General features: G+C 43.1%; 1 long non-coding RNA gene across 1 annotated transcript; it reads left to right on the top strand.

The window, feature by feature from the left end:
- The first annotated feature begins 215 nt into the window (after window positions 1-215).
- Window positions 216-640, top strand: LOC146679914 (uncharacterized). The gene is made up of 2 exons (XR_014918059.1): window positions 216-472; window positions 556-640. It is a non-coding gene; the product is annotated as an uncharacterized LOC146679914 (long non-coding RNA).
- Window positions 641-19,586: the final 18,946 nt, after the last annotated feature.

The raw sequence follows: 19,586 nt of genomic DNA, 5'->3' as shown, positions 1-19,586 counted from the left end.
TTTTTTTGTTCTTTTGATTGATTTGTAATTTTGTTTTGGTTAGTCCGTCCAGCCGTAGAGGCGGTTATTGATTGAGAGTAAGTTTTGTAAGGGCGGACTAACCTCTCTTTTGTTTTTTATTTTAATTGTTTGTGCCACTTCCCTTTATCTCTCAGATCACAGGCCATACATAGCACTGATTCCCAGCTGCGCTGAGACCCGATTTTACTGCCTTACTTTCAGTTAATGTATTTTGTTTTGCACTATGCATATTTTATATGCCATTAGGTCATTTATTGTGAAAATTCTCATGTAGGAACTATTGTACTGCATTTTGGTTCCACTGGTGCACCTGAGGGAGATGCACGCCCATGTTGATGTGTGAGCATGGCAAGTTGAAGCAAGAGAAGCCAATTTAATTCAGAGAAAGTTGTTTCTTAAAAGTATCTGTAAAGTGCTCATTTCTGCCTCAAAGCATGGGTCAGCCAGCGAGGTATGTTTGTATGTTATATAGATCATTTTATGTCTTTAATTCACTCGTCTTACTATCTCATTGGATTTTATGTTATGTTTTAGTTCGACGGTGGCGTAGTTTGTGATCAAGGTGAAGCTGTAACAACCCCAAGATCTTACAACTAACATTAAAGCCAACTTCATGCCATCAGTAAAAGAACTCTTTATTGACTTTAAGAAGAGGTAGAAGTGATAGTCGAACTCGGACCTGCATGATTCCCGGCCCCCTGGTGGCAACATCGTGCCAGTGCACCAAGGACCAAGCTGCTGCAAATGTTAATGGACACACAAGTTCACAGTTGCTTCTTCATAAAGATGTCCAGAAGCCAGACATTAAAGTTTATGTTTGGAAAGATGACACAAGGAAGGAGAAACAATAAGGAACTGTGTTAAGCCTGACAACAACAGCATCACAAGTTAGCAAGAAGGGAATTAATGCACCCAAGTTCACAATTCATTACTCAAGTCAAGTTAAAGGGAGATTTTGCATCAACAAATAAGTGCATTACAAGAAAAACAAAATGTCAGACACAAATGAGACAGAAATTGAAGCTCCCAGTGCAGAACAAGCTGCAAGGCAAGTGGATGAAACCTCTTTAGAGCAAACAGTGCAAATAGAGCAACGTAGAAGTGAAAGGTCTCGCATGCTCACAGAAAAAGGAAAAGAATTCCATAATCAAAGGTTACAAGGGTTGCAACGTCGCTTTGACAGTATTTATGACAGATGGAAAGCATTAATCAAAGTGGCAAAAAAATCTGTTATAAAAGGAGATCCACCTGACATTCTTGAAGGTCACATGAACGTTGTACAAAGAGAAGCAGCCGAGCTTAATGATATTTATGATGAATACAGAGCAATGGATGGACCACCTCATGATATGCGTTCCAAGATAGACAAATGCACATCAGTGACTACAGTAGTTTTGCAAAAGATCAAATGTCACATTAAAGGAGAAACTCAAGAGGAGATTGTATGGCCTGATGCAGGCTCTATATTTACATCCTCTAGCTCTGTTAGTGTCTCAGTTCATAGTCCATTTAAAGCCAATACAGTTCTTTCTAATGGTTCCTCCTCCAAAAGACAAGAAGCTGCAGCAGAGTATGAAGCCACAAAGGCTGTGCTTCAGATAATGACAGAACAAGAGAAGTACAGAGAAAGAATGCAAATGCTTGAAGAAGAAGACAAACGCATATTCGCAGAGCAAGCAGCTGCTGCAATGTCACAACGTCTCCTAGAGGAAAAGGAGGAAACTGAGCGCAAGTTACAAAGAGAAAAGGAGAAAGCGGCCCTGATAAAGAGACAACAAGAGGAAAGTGCTGCGAGGAGAAGGTCAGTTGAGGACTTAAGAAGAGAAATTGAAAGATTGGAAAATCTGAAAGGACTCAAGGCAGCACAGGCAAAACTACAAGTTTATGAGGAAGACTACATTTCAGTAAAGCAAGAAAGAGTCACTCTAAACCCTGCAAACTTACAGGTAACAGAGTCCAAGAATACTGCTAATCAACCCTTACAACCACGAAGAGAGTCAAATGTCACTTATGAGAGCACAGGTGAGCTTGTAAAGGTTTTGGCAGAAGCTATGTCAGCTAATAGACTGCCTATTCCAGAGCCCTCGGTATTTAGTGGGGATCCACTTAAGTTTAAGCATTGGAAGGCGTCCTTTCAGACTCTAATAGAGAGAAAGAACATTCCCACTGCCGAAAAGATATTTTTTCTACAGAAGTATGTTGGTGGCTGTGTTAAGGAAGCCTTAGATGGCTATTTTCTGATTGGCTCTGAAGACTCATATGAGGCAGCATGGAATATGCTCAATGAACGTTATGGAGAGCCTTTTGTCATTGCTAAGGCCTTTAGAGACAAGTTACACACCTGGCCAAAGGTCACAGGAAAGGATAGTGCAGAGCTAAGAAAGTTTGTGGACTTTTTACAAAGCTGCCAATCTGCAATGACTAATAATGAGAATCTGAACATTCTCAATGATGGCATTGAGAATCAAAGACTTGCTGCTAAACTACCAGATTGGTTAAGTAACAGGTGGAACCGAAAGGCTACAGAGTACCAGCTGGAGCACAAAAGATTCCCACGTTTCAGTTACTTTGTAACATTCCTGTCAATGGAGGCAAGTATCGCATGTAATCCCATTACATCATACCAAGCCATAAGACAAAGTGACTTTGACCAACCAAAGACAAAACCTCAACCTACACCCATTCCTAAGAGACAAGATACAGTGAAAATCTTCACAACTAACTCTACTGAAAGAAGCATGGTCTCTTGTGTGTTTTGTAAAAGAGCAGGACACGGCTTACACAAGTGTCGTAAGTTCACTGAGAAACCTGTCGCTGAGAGAGTCAAATTTATTCAAGGCGAAAAATTATGTTTTGGCTGTTTAAATAGTGGCCATCTCTCCAAGAACTGCAGCAACAAGATGACATGCAACACATGCTCAAAACGGCATCCTACATGCCTGCATGAAGAAAGACAAAGACAAGAGACAAAGAAAGAACCACCTAAAGAGCAACAAGTAAGTGAACTGAAGGAAACCCAGCATCAGGTAACACAGTCACAAGACATAGTCAATGAGACCACATCTAATAGAGTGACTCATGAAAGTAAAAACACACAGACATCTGCAATAGTCCCAGTCTACGTATCCACACAAAATGAGCCAAGTAAAGAAGTACTGATCTACGCTCTGCTGGACACACAGAGTGATTCTTCATTTATTCTTAATGAAGTAGCAAATAACTTGGACACAACCAAAACTCAAGTTAAGCTCAATCTATCTACAATGTCATCCAAGAAAACTACTGTACCATGCACAAAACTTGAAGCTCTGCAAATAAGAGGACTGTTTTCCAAGAAGAAACTCACTGTACCAGTTGTTTACACACGAGACTTTATACCCGCTAATCGTAGTCATATTCCTACTCCAGACACTGCAAGGGCATGGTCACATTTGGAGCATCTCACTGAACATATTGCACCCCCTTTGGACTGTGATATAGGACTCCTTTTAGGGTACAACTGCACACAAGCCTTAATGCCCAGAGAGGTCGTATGTGGTGAAGAAAACCAGCCATACGCTCAGAGAACAGATTTGGGTTGGAGCATCATCAGCTACTGTGATTCATGTGATACAGGTAATGATGTAATTGGAGTAAGTCACCGCATCATTGTAAAACAAGTTATACCAGAGACTGAGTCACCCACAAAACTAAAGAATAAGGTTCATTACATCTGCAAGACACAAGTAAAGGAAGTAACATTTCCAGATGTAATCAAAGCACTTGAATCAGACTTTACAGAGAGAGCAGTGGAAGAGACAAGCATTTCGCAAGAAGATGTCCGCTTTATTACAAAGCTACAAGAAGGAATAAAGCAAAAGTTAGATGGACACTATGAAATGCCACTGCCTTTCAAGGGCGACAGGCCAGATCTTCCCAATAACATGCCAAGTGCAATGCAACGTTTAAGTAGTCTCGAACGCAGATTCAAAAGGGACCAAAGGTACTACACAGACTATGCAAATTTTATGGCGAACATGATAGCATGTGGTGACGCAGAGAAAGTGCCGGAGAAAGAACTCTGTAATACACCTGTTTGGTATATCCCCCACCATGGGGTATACCACCCTCAGAAGCCCGGCAAGATACGTGTAGTCTTTGACTGCTCTGCACAATATCAAGACACTTCGCTGAACATGCACCTGCTTACAGGGCCTGACCTCACAAACACTTTGGTGGGAGTGCTCTGTAGGTTCACGAAGGGCTCCGTTGCTGTAATGTGTGACGTGGAACGCATGTTTCACCAGTTTCATGTAACACCTCAAGACCAGGACTACTTACGCTTCCTGTGGTGGGAGCATGGTGACCTAAGCGTTCCACCCTCAGTCTTTCGAATGAAGGTTCATCTCTTTGGCGCTGCTTCTTCTCCTGGCTGTGCCAACTTTGGGTTAAAACATCTAGCCACGCAAGGTGAGGGAAAGTTCACTCCAAACACTGTAAGGTTCATTCAAAGGAACTTTTATGTAGATGATGGACTTGTTAGTGTTATGTCAGAGTCAGAAGCCATAAAACTAGTCCAAGAGGCAAGAGAACTGTGTAGCACAGGTAAACTAAGATTACACAAGTTCATATCAAACAGTGAAAATGTGATAAAGTCATTGCCGAGAGAAGAGTGTGCAGAAAGTATTAAGGATTTAGATTTGGCACTTGGAGAGCCATTAATGGAAAGGGCTCTTGGTGTTCAGTGGTGCGTTTCTGCTGATGAATTTCAGTTCAGAATAACTGTAAAAGAGCACCCAATGACAAGAAGAGGAATTCTGCGCACAATAGCATCAGTGTATGACCCACTGGGATTTGTGGCACCGTTCATCCTAAGAGGAAAGCAAATCCTGCAACAGTTATGTCAAGAGAAAGTTGGATGGGACGAGCCACTCTCAAATGATCTCAGCACACAGTGGGAATCCTGGCTCCTAGATCTTCAAACCCTGTCAAAGGTGAAAGTTCAAAGACATGTCTTACCTGCAAACACAGACATTGTACAGTGTGAATTACACCATTTTTCAGACGCTAGTGTGACAGGCTACGGAGAGTGTAGTTATTTAAGAACAGTAACATCAAAGGGTGATGTTCATTGTGCCCTAGTCCTGGGAAAGGCACGTGTAGCCCCAACCAAGGTCACTACTGTCCCTAGACTTGAATTAACGGCTGCAGTAGTTGCCGCAAGAACAAGTGCAATGTTAAGAAATGAACTGGAGATAAGTGATCTTGAAGAACACTTCTGGACAGATTCCAAGGTAGTGTTGGGATACGTGAATAATGATGCAAAGAGATTTCACGTGTTTGTGGCAAATAGGATTCAAAGGATACGGTCACTCACAGACCCACGACAGTGGCATCATGTACCATCTGAAAGTAATCCTGCAGACCATGCATCAAGAGGACTCAGTGTCCAACAGCTACTCAACTCTAACTGGTTTAAAGGTCCAGAGTTTTTGTGGCAAAGCGAGCTACCTGTTGAAAATGGCAAGTTTACGGAAGTCAAGCCCAATGATCCAGAGCTAAAAACAGTACATGTGTTCAACACCAAAGTAGAAGAAAGGAGAACAATACTAGACCGTCTCACCAAATTCTCAGACTGGAGAAGAGCGGTTAAAGCTATTGCTCGTCTACAGAAATTTGTGAAGGATTTTAAAGGACTCACCCAAACAAAGGGTGAAAACACAAGTGTTGAGGACAGACAAAGGGCAGAACTGTTCATAATAAAACTTGCACAAGAAAACACATTCAGCAAAGAAATCAAGGACTTAACTAGAGGAAAGAACTTAAAAGGTATGGTCTTCTTTTTACATGTATGTGTTCTAGGGCAATACATATTGAAATGCTGGATGACCTTACCACTGATGCCTTTATGAATGCATTACGTTGTTTTATTTCTATTCGTGGACATGTAAGACAAATTAGGTGTGACCAAGGTACTAATTTTGTTGGTGCTAAGGGAGAGTTTTTGAATGCACTAAAGGATTTTGACAAAGAACAGTTGAAACAATATGGATGTGAGTTTGTTCTGAACACCCCCTCTTCAAGTCACATGGGAGGTGTTTGGGAGAGGCAAATTAGAACTATTAGAAGTGTTTTAACTTCTATTTTGGATCACACTTCTAAGAGACTTGACAATTCCTCACTCAGAACATTTCTTTATGAAGTCATGGCTATTGTGAATAGCAGGCCATTAACAGTAGAGAACCTAAATGATCCAAATTTAGAGCCTCTTACACCGAATCATATTCTCATGATGAAGTCCAGTGTTATTCTACCTCCTCCTGGTGAATTTGTGAGCCAGGACCTGTACCTAAGAAGGAGATGGCGCCAAGTTCAGTTTTTGGCCAATGAATTCTGGACTAGGTGGAAAAAGGAATACCTTCTCAATCTTCAACAGAGACAAATCTGGCAAAGAGATAAAAGGAATGCAAAGGTGAATGACATTGTTATTCTCCAAGAGGACAATTCTCCACGGAACAAGTGGAAATTGGCAAGAGTAACAGAGATATATCCAAGTGCAGATGGAAGAATTAGAAAGGTTAAGCTTTTGCTCAGTGATTCAACCTTGGATAAGGATGGCAAAAGGACTGTCAAACCAGTGTACCTTGATAGGCCAGTACACAAAACTGTGTTATTGCTAGAAGCAGAATAAATGCTAAATTGTAAACATGTTCCTATTATAATGTTTAAGTAGAAATCACAATAGTTTTGTGATTTGGTGGGAGTTTTACTGCCTTACTTTCAGTTAATGTATTTTGTTTTGCACTATGCATATTTTATATGCCATTAGGTCATTTATTGTGAAAATTCTCATGTAGGAACTATTGTACTGCATTTTGGTTCCACTGGTGCACCTGAGGGAGATGCACGCCCATGTTGATGTGTGAGCATGGCAAGTTGAAGCAAGAGAAGCCAATTTAATTCAGAGAAAGTTGTTTCTTAAAAGTATCTGTAAAGTGCTCATTTCTGCCTCAAAGCATGGGTCAGCCAGCGAGGTATGTTTGTATGTTATATAGATCATTTTATGTCTTTAATTCACTCGTCTTACTATCTCATTGGATTTTATGTTATGTTTTAGTTCGACGGTGGCGTAGTTTGTGATCAAGGTGAAGCTGTAACAACCCCAAGATCTTACAACTAACATTAAAGCCAACTTCATGCCATCAGTAAAAGAACTCTTTATTGACTTTAAGAAGAGGTAGAAGTGATACCCGAATTGTTTGCAGTGTGTGCCACGATTGCAGTGTCACTAAGCGGGGTGTGACGGGTTGTAGTGTTATTTCGCACAGTTTGTGTGGTAAGTCTCATGCGCAGCTGGGATATCGGCAGGATGTGTTGTAAGTCCTGTCTGGAAACGACTGGGAATTTGTATGTTTAACTTATGTAATAAATAAATGATCAATTATTTCTTTGCCCCGTTTACTCATCCCTTGTCCTCGGTTACAGATAGCAAAGGACTGCAGACCGCTAAGCATTGTGGAGGACAAGGGCTTTGCGGATGTTTTAAAGGTTGCATCTCAGGACGCGTCCTACAAGCCCCCAGCGAGAAGCACAATAACAATTCGAATCCACGAACTGTATGAAACGGAGAAAAAGAAAAAAGAAGAGGCTTTAGTTCACACAGAATGCGTGGCTCTGACAGGAGACCACTGGACATCATTGAGTAATGACAATTACCTGGGAGTTACTGCGCATTTAATCACTGAAGCCTGGGGTCTGACATCCTTTGCGCTGACTATAATGAAAACGGAAGAGCGGCACTTTGCGGAGGCTTGTGCAGAGCAGTTCCAGACTGTTGCTCGCAGGTGGAGAATTGAGGAGAAGGTGACAACAGTAGGCACGGACAGTGCGCGCAATATGATCGCCGCGGCTCGCATCATGCCATTCAATCACATGCCGTGTACCGCGCACATTCTACAGAGATGCATCACAGTGAGTCTCGCAGACAGTGGCTTTGTCACTGCGCTGGCCAAATGCCGCAAAATTGTTGGCCATTTTAAGCACAGCCCAGCAAACACAGCAGAGCTGAACGCAGAGCAGGTGTCACTGGGGCGCAAGCAGGAGCCGTTGGCCCAGGACGTGCCTACGCGCTGGAACTCCACGCTGGAGATGGTGAAGCGCTTGATCCGCAACCAAACTGCAGTAACCGCGACTCTGGATAAACAAAAGCATAAACTTGTCCTCCTGACGCCTCCAGAGTGGGACAAACTCCAGAGACTGGAGACACTTCTAGAGCCCTGCAGGTGAGCCTGTCATTGTGACCATAATTGTAGGTTTAGATTAAATGTATCAAACATACATCTTAAATCAGTTTTGTTATTATGAAAATGTCTTATTTAAAAAATAAATGAAATCAAATATTTTATTAATATTACCTAGTATTAAAAAGCTTTTTTAAATTTGCTGTCTTATCTCTCTCTCTCTCTCTGTGTGTGTGTGTGTGTGTGTGTGTGTGTGTGTGTGTGTGTGTGTGTGTGTGTGTGTGTGTGTATTCCACTGCAGATATGTGACTGAACTGCTGGGAGGAGAGGCCTACGTCTCCTGCTCTGTAGTTCTACCAGCCTTCTGCCACCTGCGCCGTGTCATGGAAGTAACTGATGAGGACCCTGCATATGTGGTGAGGTTTAAAGAGAAGTTTAAGGAAGACCTTGCTTCCCGCCAGGAACATACCAACTATGCATGGCTCCAGATCGCAACTGCACTGGACCCACGTTTTAAAGACCTACGCAGTGTGCCCAAGACTGACAGAGAAGCAGTGTGGACCACACTGGCAGGCATGCTGCATGAAGACTCTCCTAGAAGATCACACACTGCAGAAGAAGGTCCAGCCAAGAAGACTGCAACCCCCCCCACTGTGCTTTGCCCTGATATCTGCAGTGTGAGGTTGGATCGCTCATTCTCATCCTCACACTGATGCCACTTATTTCGGTCTTTGTTTGACATAAAAGGGCATATTTGTCACTTTATTGCAACTATATTTGCACTCTTGAGCTCCTTCATTCACTGACTGATCATAAAGTTATTACTTGCGTTATGTATTCATCCGTTTGAACATAATTAATGAAGCCACATGTAATCACTAAAATTTGTATTTTGGGTACAATAAGAGAGTTTCAGATGGAATGCTGTTTTGTTTTGTTTAAATTTCACCAACTTGCTGATGCCCACGGTTGTGAGTGCGGCTTCTTGCTGTACATGGGTGGATGGTTGTAAATCACATCACAGATGCCAAAAACCTCTCAAACCAAGCCCCCTTGCCGGTGATGCTGTGCGCAACCTCGTGACGGAGTCAAGCATATTCAAAACACCCCCTCACCTCCCGTGTCAAACTCAAATGTCAGCCTATTTCATGTGTCACTTTTGGAGCAGTTGCCATCCCGACGAGCCATGGAGAAGTTCGTGTTTGTGTTATTTTACTTATTTGGTGTTCTGGTGTGTTTGGGCACCGGTCAGCACCATCGTGTTGAGCACGTGTTGGACCGTGGACACACCGGATTCAGTGGGAGAATAACGGTCAGGTGTACAGTTTACTGAGCACTGGGACTCAGTATCGTTTACCAGCACAGACACGGAGACGCGCTCAGCTTCTATTGAGAGCAAACAACCAAGTGAACCCTCCGGCTGCGTCCAGTAGACGAGACACACCGTCTGGGCCGGGAGCTTTCCGAGCATTCAGACTCTTAAACTGCTTCCTCGCATCTGCTTCATGAATATGAAGGGTTGTGGTGGGAGGAGGTGGTGTGAAATCCTCTTTTGTGTGGGGTGAGGAGGGGGGTGTTGTAAAAGTCCCCAAGAGCAATGATGAGAGAGTCCGGGAATGTCCGCTCCATGTGCAGTATCTGCTCCGCGAGTGCGCACTGAGCTGCCTGCGCATCCGCATCTGGCGGGATGTAAACAGCGGCCAAGATGAATGAAGCAAACTCCCGCGGAGAATAAAACGGTTTGCAGTGAATAAAAAGGTATTCCATAGAGGAAGAGCAGTGCTGAGCAATCACTGTTACATCTGTGCACCAGCCACTATTAATGTAGAAGCAGACACGTCCACCTGTGGTCTTACCAGAGAGAGAGGCCTGCCGGTCCGCGCGCAGCAGATGAAAGCCCTCCAGCTTGAGCGCGCTGTCCGGGATGTCCTCACAGAGCCACGACTCCGTAAAACACAAGACACAGGAGGAGGCAACGTCTCTGTTCATGCTTCTCATCAGGGCCAGCTCGTCCATCTCATTCCTGAGTGAGCGTACGTTGGAAAGGAAGATCCCAGGAAGAGCAGTTCGCAGTCCGCGTCTCCTCAGACGCACGAGTGCGCCGGCTCGCTTTCCTCGCTTTCGGCGTCTCACTTTCCTGATCAGAGTCTGCAGTAAATCTGCCGCAGATGCGACAAATATTGGAAGTAAATCCACAGGTGTTGTAGTCCTGTAGTTAAGAAGCTCTTCTCTAGTGTAAGAATATCCAGAGGAGTGCCCAGACACAGAAGTTATGCACAAAAACAAAACAGAAGTAACGCACTGAAGCACCGGGGCATCCATACGCGGCGGCGCCATCTTGGAACAAGGGACTTGTCTTTGAAAGGTAGAGTGTTAATTACTAAAGCTGAAGGGATATCCCGATGAACATATGCTGCTCTCTCCTTACATCTGGATAAGAAAAGTAGTAAAGATATTGACCGTATGCTCTTTAATTTTATATGGAAAAACCGTACGCACTATATTAGAAAAACTGTTGTGATGAATAAGTACGAATCAGGTGGGCTTAACGTCTTAGACTTTTCTACTTTAAATAACACTTTCAAAATTAATTGGGCCAAACATTTTCTTAAAACCCTACCTCTATCTGGAACTTTATACCATACCACATTTTCTCTCGTTTTGGTGGCTTTACTTTTATTTGAAATTGTAATTACAATGTTGAGAAAGTCCCTGTAAAGCTTTCATCCTTCCATAAGCAGGTCCTCTTAGCGTGGACCCTCATTTATAAACACAACTTCTCACCTCACAAATACCTTATCTGGAACAACAGAGATATTTTATAGAAAAATAAATCACTTTTCCTGGAAACTTGGCTCCAAAATGGGATCCTATTGGTGGCTCAGCTGGTTAGTAAAGAGGGACAACTACTTACTTACAACGACTTTATTGCACTATATAATTTTCCAATCAGTGTTCCAGATATCAAGCGGAAGACAGTCTGGATGGTCCCCCATAAATATTTGATTGTAAATAAGGTGAAAGAAGTCTCTTTTAAAATTCGACATACATGTTATCCAGCCAGTCACTACATGGTCAAATTTAAAAGGGACATAAATACTAATTGTACTTTCTGTGGGGATCATCCAGAAACGGTGACACATCTTTTTTGGTACTGTTCTTTTACACAGAGATTCTGGAAGGAATTTAGCAGCTTTGTTATTGTCCATATTTTAAGGGAGTTTTCTTTACGATGGGAAAATGTTTTATTCTGTTTCTTTAAGTTCCCCAAGAAGTATGAGAAATGTTTTTTATGATAAATTTCTTAATACTTTTAGCTAAATTTTTTATCCATAAATGTAAGTTTACTAACAAAACACCATATTTCTGTCATTATTTTAAGGATGTGCACATGCACATACAATCAATATCAGACTGCACCAACAAAAAGGCTCTCACAACAATATATGTATGTGAATTTTTGCGTGTATTCTTATAATTGTTACCTTTTTCTTTCACCCTTGGCTTTTTGTGTTCATGTTCTGTTGTATACTTCATCTGTTCGTATGTTGTATACTCATTGTTTGTTAAATAAAGTTTTAAAAAAAAGACACGCTTTGTTTAGACCCCCAAAATCCTTTCCACGCCCACCCCCGTGACATCACGCTCCAAAGCCCTGTTACGTCACAGAACGTGGTGATGTCATAGTGACAGTCCTTTCATCCTTTGATGTTCAAGTCTATAAATAGAGGACAGCTGTCAAAGGGAATTCATTAAGCTATCGTTTTGTTGGAGTGATACAGCACATAAAAAAGCAGAAATGAGTTCGAAAGCTAACAAAGACAGAAATGTTAATTTCTCGAAAACAATGGTTAAAAAAAGTGAAAAAGAAAAAGAAACATATGCCAGACAGTTCGAGCAAAGACTGCAGCCAATGATCGACGAGGTTGAAAAGCTCAAAACTGAGCTTGACTACTTCAAAAACCTGCATACAGTCAATAAGAAACGGATCGAGGATCTAACAAAAGAAAACAATGAACTTTTGCAGAATAATAAGCTGCTGGGTTCGGTCTTGGATGACAGGACAAACATCGCAGACAGGTTGGACTCGATAAAAGATGACCACGAAGCTCTGGTAAAGTTCCGCGCAGAGACGGAGAAAACTCTGGCTGAGCTTAAAGAAAAACACGAGGACGAAGTCCAAGTCCTGCAAGGACTGCTGGAAACAGAGAAAGAAAAGGTGGCACGTCAGCAATTTCACAACAGCCAAGTTGTTGAATTATTATTGAAACGCCACAAAGAGGAAAAAAATAAGATGCAGCAGTTTTACCAGGAAAATACTAAAAAACTGGAAAACAAAGCAAATGCTGCAGACAGGAAGTTAGAAGAGGTGATCAACATGTATGACTCCAAAATAGAAAAGCTGCAGACGGCAGTAAAAAATAGTAGAGGTGTGACCGTCAATGCGGTTAAGGAACGCGAGGAAGAACGTCAATCCTCGCAGTGTTGGATTGACGGTGTTTTGTGGCATAATACACAGTTACAAGACGAAAATGAATTTATGGTTAAAAACATGAAAGAATTAACAGAGGAGAAAGGTCAAATGGGCAAAGTGATAGACGACCAAAAGGCCCAGAATATGGCGATCAAGCAGAAATGCCAGAGTAATATTAGAGCTCTGGCCTTGGAAAAGAAAATGAAGGCTATGCTTGAAGACGAAGTTGATTCTTTGAAAAAGAAAATTGAAGACGTCAAAAAGGCCCTAAGCACAGAGCAGGAAAACCACAGAAAGACAGCAGTGGACCGGCACAAAGTAAAAGCGGCACACAATCAGGCACTGGCTGAAAAGGTGGCGCTGGAAGAGAAACTGCGCTCCACAAAAAAGCAACGGGAAAGATTTATATCCAAAGTGAATTGGCTGGAGAAGAAAGAGCGCTACTTCCAAGAGGAATTGTGCCAGTGCGTTTTGTCCTTTGAAAAGGCATTTCCACATGAAGGTCACTTGAGAGGAAAAGAAAAGGTGGAATTTAGGGATATGTTCCACTACTTGAAAAAGAAATACGTAGACGGAGTGGAAGGCACCCCCTTTGTTGGAACAACGGAGTTTCTTGAAAAACAGCTGAACTGTCTACGTATCAGATGCAAGGATCTAGATGCAGCTTTACTAGCTAAAACACGGGAGCTGGAATCATTTAAAAAGCAGTACAATGACATGGTAAAGTCTTCCGAGTACGCTTTATTCCGACAAAGAGAGGAGCTCATTGGACCAGTGAACCAGATTATCCAAAAGGCTGCCAATGAAGAAAAAGAGATAGGTCATCTAAAATCTAGAGTGAAAGACGCTCAACTCCAGCTTAAATTAGAAAAACAGAAAGGACAAAAGCTGGCATCGTTGGACCATAGAAGCATGATGGGGAGATGTTCTGAGGAGACTCCGTCTCAGATTAATCCTCGTCCACTTCCAGGGAAAACTACATTTATTCAGGTACGTCCAAGACACCCTGGCAGAAGTGCAGGTATGGCTTCCCCAGTGAATCCTCCTGTAGAGTCTCCATCAACACCACCTTTCCTCAATTCTGATGATGGATTACCACCAGTTGATTGTTAAAAATTAACTGCTAAAATAGGCCATTAGAAGTATACTTCATCTTGTCTCCCTATATCATGGGTGGGCATTCTCAGTCCACGAGGGCCGGTGTCCCTGCAGGTTTTAGATCTCACCTTGGCTCAACACACCTGAATCACATGATTAGTTCGTTACCAGGCCTCTGGAGAACTTCAGGACATGTTGAGGAGCTAATTTAGCCGTTTAAATCAGCTGTGTTGGTTCGAGGACACATCTAAAACCTGCAGGGACACCGGCCCTCGTGGACTGAGATTGCCCACCCACCCCCAACCGGTCGCAGCAGATGGCCGCCCCTTCTTGAGCCTGGTTCTGCCGGAGGTTTCTTCCTAAAGGGAGTTTTTCCTCCCCACTGTCGCCCAGTGCTTGCTCAAAGGGGATCATTGGATTGTTGGGGTTTTCTGGCTTTTACTGTAGTGTTTTTACCTTACAGTATAAAGCAGCTTGAGGAGACTGTTGTTTTGCCATGATGCAATATAGCAGGGCTGCCCAATCCCAGTCCTCGAGAGCTACTATCCTGCAGCTTTTAGATGCATCCCTACTCCAACACAGCTGAATCAAATGAATGGCTTGTTATCAGGCCTTTGCCAAACACGATGGCATGCTGAAGAGGTAATCAAACCATTTGATTCAGCTGTGTTGGAGTAGGGATGCATCTAAAAGCTGCAGGACGGTAGCTCTCGAGGACCGGGATTGGGCACCCCTGCAATATAGTATTAAATATGACTACATTTTAAAAACATCTATTATAGCATCAAAGTAAAACAAAAAAACTAAATGAAATGAATCAAAATGTCTAATCTGGCAAAACAAGAAAAGAAAAAAGGTTTCACCTTTAAATAAAAATCCAAATCACAAACACATTCTGATTTTTGTTGTGTGTGTTTTTTTGTGTGTGTTGTCACGTATAAAATCTTTGCACTCTGTCTCGGTGTCTGCCCGGCCGGCTCCGCAAGGCTACATATGTTTATTGTGTTGCTGCTTTCTTCCACTCGTCATTCTGCCTGGGCGGAGCTCAGGCCCACGCACCTGTCTGCAATTACGCTGCAACGTGTCCTGTCTGTATGGAGACTGAGAGCTGCCAGAGTAATAATGTAGATACAGGCCTCTTTCTCCTTCTGCTGCTGTTCATGCTTTTATTCCATTGATGTTGCTATCATTTGTAAATATATTTATTTGCTCTTATTTTATCAATTTACTGTCGTTCATGTATTTAATCTTCTTTGTATTTAAATATGATTTTTTTTTTAAGTAATGCCGCGAGATGGACAGTTAAATAAAGGTTTCATTGAATTAAAAAAACAGATTTAAAGATGACTGGTGGCGGAAGCAGAGCACAGACTGTCTGTGAGAATCTATCGCCATCGTGTGGTGCAGAGATATATTGCCATTGAATTTAGACAACGAAAGCTTGGCTCACAGAGCAGCTGCAACACGAACAAAAAACATTAAATAGCAACATGATATATTATATTATATTATATTATATTATATTATATTTATAGCTGTCGAAATTAACGCGTTAATTGCGATAATTAAATTTTGGAATTAATTACGTTAGAATATTTAACTATTTAGCGCAACACGCAGATAAGTCGCTCCCATAATTCCACTTGATTTGTTTACCGCGCCACTGAAAATGGAGAAGCAGGAAGCGGATGGCCTTCTGGATGGGGAATTTAAATACAAGAAGAACATAGATGGGACAATAAACAAACGCGTTGTAATTTGCACTCACTGTAGTAAAGAGTTTCAATTTCACCGTTCAAATTCGACCTTAAAATACCACCTTAATGCCAAACACGCGTTTGTCGGGGCAGCAGCTTCACCCGGCCTGCGTCAGACCACTCTTAGTGAACGCAGGCCACTCGGTAAGTCTTCTTTGGACAAACTGACCGACAATATAGCCAAATGGATAGCAAAGGACTGCAGACCGCTAAGCATTGTGGAGGACAAGGGCTTTGCGGATGTTTTAAAGGTTGCATCTCAGGACGCGTCCTACAAGCCCCCAGCGAGAAGCACAATAACAATTCGAATCCACGAACTGTATGAAACGGAGAAAAAGAAAAAAGAAGAGGCTTTAGTTCACACAGAATGCGTGGCTCTGACAGGAGACCACTGGACATCATTGAGTAATGACAATTACCTGGGAGTTACTGCGCATTTAATCACTGAAGCCTGGGGTCTGACATCCTTTGCGCTGACTATAATGAAAACGGAAGAGCGGCACTTTGCGGAGGCTTGTGCAGAGCAGTTCCAGACTGTTGCTCGCAGGTGGAGAATTGAGGAGAAGGTGACAACAGTAGGCACGGACAGTGCGCGCAATATGATCGCCGCGGCTCGCATCATGCCATTCAATCACATGCCGTGTACCGCGCACATTCTACAGAGATGCATCACAGTGAGTCTCGCAGACAGTGGCTTTGTCACTGCGCTGGCCAAATGCCGCAAAATTGTTGGCCATTTTAAGCACAGCCCAGCAAACACAGCAGAGCTGAACGCAGAGCAGGTGTCACTGGGGCGCAAGCAGGAGCCGTTGGCCCAGGACGTGCCTACGCGCTGGAACTCCACGCTGGAGATGGTGAAGCGCTTGATCCGCAACCAAACTGCAGTAACCGCGACTCTGGATAAACAAAAGCATAAACTTGTCCTCCTGACGCCTCCAGAGTGGGACAAACTCCAGAGACTGGAGACACTTCTAGAGCCCTGCAGGTGAGCCTGTCATTGTGACCATAATTGTAGGTTTAGATTAAATGTATCAAACATACATCTTAAATCAGTTTTGTTATTATGAAAATGTCTTATTTAAAAAATAAATGAAATCAAATATTTTATTAATATTACCTAGTATTAAAAAGCTTTTTTTAATTTGCTGTCTTATCTCTCTCTCTCTCTGTGTGTGTGTGTGTGTGTGTGTGTGTGTGTGTGTGTGTGTGTGTGTGTGTGTGTGTGTGTGTGTATTCCACTGCAGATATGTGACTGAACTGCTGGGAGGAGAGGCCTACGTCTCCTGCTCTGTAGTTCTACCAGCCTTCTGCCACCTGCGCCGTGTCATGGAAGTAACTGATGAGGACCCTGCATATGTGGTGAGGTTTAAAGAGAAGTTTAAGGAAGACCTTGCTTCCCGCCAGGAACATACCAACTATGCATGGCTCCAGATCGCAACTGCACTGGACCCACGTTTTAAAGACCTACGCAGTGTGCCCAAGACTGACAGAGAAGCAGTGTGGACCACACTGGCAGGCATGCTGCATGAAGACTCTCCTAGAAGATCACACACTGCAGAAGAAGGTCCAGCCAAGAAGACTGCAACCCCCCCACTGTGCTTTGCCCTGATATCTGCAGTGTGAGGTTGGATCGCTCATTCTCATCCTCACACTGATGCCACTTATTTCGGTCTTTGTTTGACATAAAAGGGCATATTTGTCACTTTATTGCAACTATATTTGCACTCTTGAGCTCCTTCATTCACTGACTGATCATAAAGTTATTACTTGCGTTATGTATTCATCCGTTTGAACATAATTAATGAAGCCACATGTAATCACTAAAATTTGTATTTTGGGTACAATAAGAGAGTTTCAGATGGAATGCTGTTTTGTTTTGTTTAAATTTCACCAACTTGCTGATGCCCACGGTTGTGAGTGCGGCTTCTTGCTGTACATGGGTGGATGGTTGTAAATCACATCACAGATGCCAAAAACCTCTCAAACCAAGCCCCCTTGCCGGTGATGCTGTGCGCAACCTCGTGACGGAGTCAAGCATATTCAAAACACCCCCTCACCTCCCGTGTCAAACTCAAATGTCAGCCTATTTCATGTGTCACTTTTGGAGCAGTTGCCATCCCGACGAGCCATGGAGAAGTTCGTGTTTGTGTTATTTTACTTATTTGGTGTTCTGGTGTGTTTGGGCACCGGTCAGCACCATCGTGTTGAGCACGTGTTGGACCGTGGACACACCGGATTCAGTGGGAGAATAACGGTCAGGTGTACAGTTTACTGAGCACTGGGACTCAGTATCGTTTACCAGCACAGACACGGAGACGCGCTCAGCTTCTATTGAGAGCAAACAACCAAGTGAACCCTCCGGCTGCGTCCAGTAGACGAGACACACCGTCTGGGCCGGGAGCTTTCCGAGCATTCAGACTCTTAAACTGCTTCCTCGCATCTGCTTCATGAATATGAAGGGTTGTGGTGGGAGGAGGTGGTGTGAAATCCTCTTTTGTGTGGGGTGAGGAGGGGGGTGTTGTAAAAGTCCCCAAGAGCAATGATGAGAGAGTCCGGGAATGTCCGCTCCATGTGCAGTATCTGCTCCGCGAGTGCGCACTGAGCTGCCTGCGCATCCGCATCTGGCGGGATGTAAACAGCGGCCAAGATGAATGAAGCAAACTCCCGCGGAGAATAAAACGGTTTGCAGTGAATAAAAAGGTATTCCAGAGAGGAAGAGCAGTGCTGAGCAATCACTGTTACATCTGTGCACCAGCCACTATTAATGTAGAAGCAGACACGTCCACCTGTGGTCTTACCAGAGAGAGAGGCCTGCCGGTCCGCGCGCAGCAGATGAAAGCCCTCCAGCTTGAGCGCGCTGTCCGGGATGTCCTCACAGAGCCACGACTCCGTAAAACACAAGACACAGGAGGAGGCAACGTCTCTGTTCATGCTTCTCATCAGGGCCAGCTCGTCCATCTCATTCCTGAGTGGCGTACGTTGGAAAGGAAGATCCCAGGAAGAGCAGTTCGCAGTCCGCGTCTCCTCAGACGCACGAGTGCGCCGGCTCGCTTTCCTCGCTTTCGGCGTCTCACTTTCCTGATCAGAGTCTGCAGTAAATCTGCCGCAGATGCGACAAATATTGGAAGTAAATCCACAGGTGTTGTAGTCCTGTAGTTAAGAAGCTCTTCTCTAGTGTAAGAATATCCAGAGGAGTGCCCAGACACAGAAGTTATGCACAAAAACAAAACAGAAGTAACGCACTGAAGCACCGGGGCATCCATACGCGGCGGCGCCATCTTGGAACAAGGGACTTGTCTTTGAAAGGTAGAGTGTTAATTACTAAAGCTGAAGGGATATCCCGATGAACATATGCTGCTCTCTCCTTACATCTGGATAAGAAAAGTAGTAAAGATATTGACCGTATGCTCTTTAATTTTATATGGAAAAACCGTACGCACTATATTAGAAAAACTGTTGTGATGAATAAGTACGAATCAGGTGGGCTTAACGTCTTAGACTTTTCTACTTTAAATAACACTTTCAAAATTAATTGGGCCAAACATTTTCTTAAAACCCTACCTCTATCTGGAACTTTATACCATACCACATTTTCTCTCGTTTTGGTGGCTTTACTTTTATTTGAAATTGTAATTACAATGTTGAGAAAGTCCCTGTAAAGCTTTCATCCTTCCATAAGCAGGTCCTCTTAGCGTGGACCCTCATTTATAAACACAACTTCTCACCTCACAAATACCTTATCTGGAACAACAGAGATATTTTATAGAAAAATAAATCACTTTTCCTGGAAACTTGGCTCCAAAATGGGATCCTATTGGTGGCTCAGCTGGTTAGTAAAGAGGGACAACTACTTACTTACAACGACTTTATTGCACTATATAATTTTCCAATCAGTGTTCCAGATATCAAGCGGAAGACAGTCTGGATGGTCCCCCATAAATATTTGATTGTAAATAAGGTGAAAGAAGTCTCTTTTAAAATTCGACATACATGTTATCCAGCCAGTCACTACATGGT

The sequence above is a fragment of the Copadichromis virginalis genome, linkage group LG23, assembly GCF_057382275.1.
Source record: "Copadichromis virginalis isolate Kocher_CV1m ecotype Utaka linkage group LG23, C_Virginalis_male_GT1.1, whole genome shotgun sequence".
In the NCBI taxonomy this organism is placed as follows: domain Eukaryota; kingdom Metazoa; phylum Chordata; class Actinopteri; order Cichliformes; family Cichlidae; genus Copadichromis; species Copadichromis virginalis.
The sequence above is the reverse complement of the archived record's forward strand: the minus strand, read 5'-3'. Positions and strand labels throughout refer to the sequence as shown.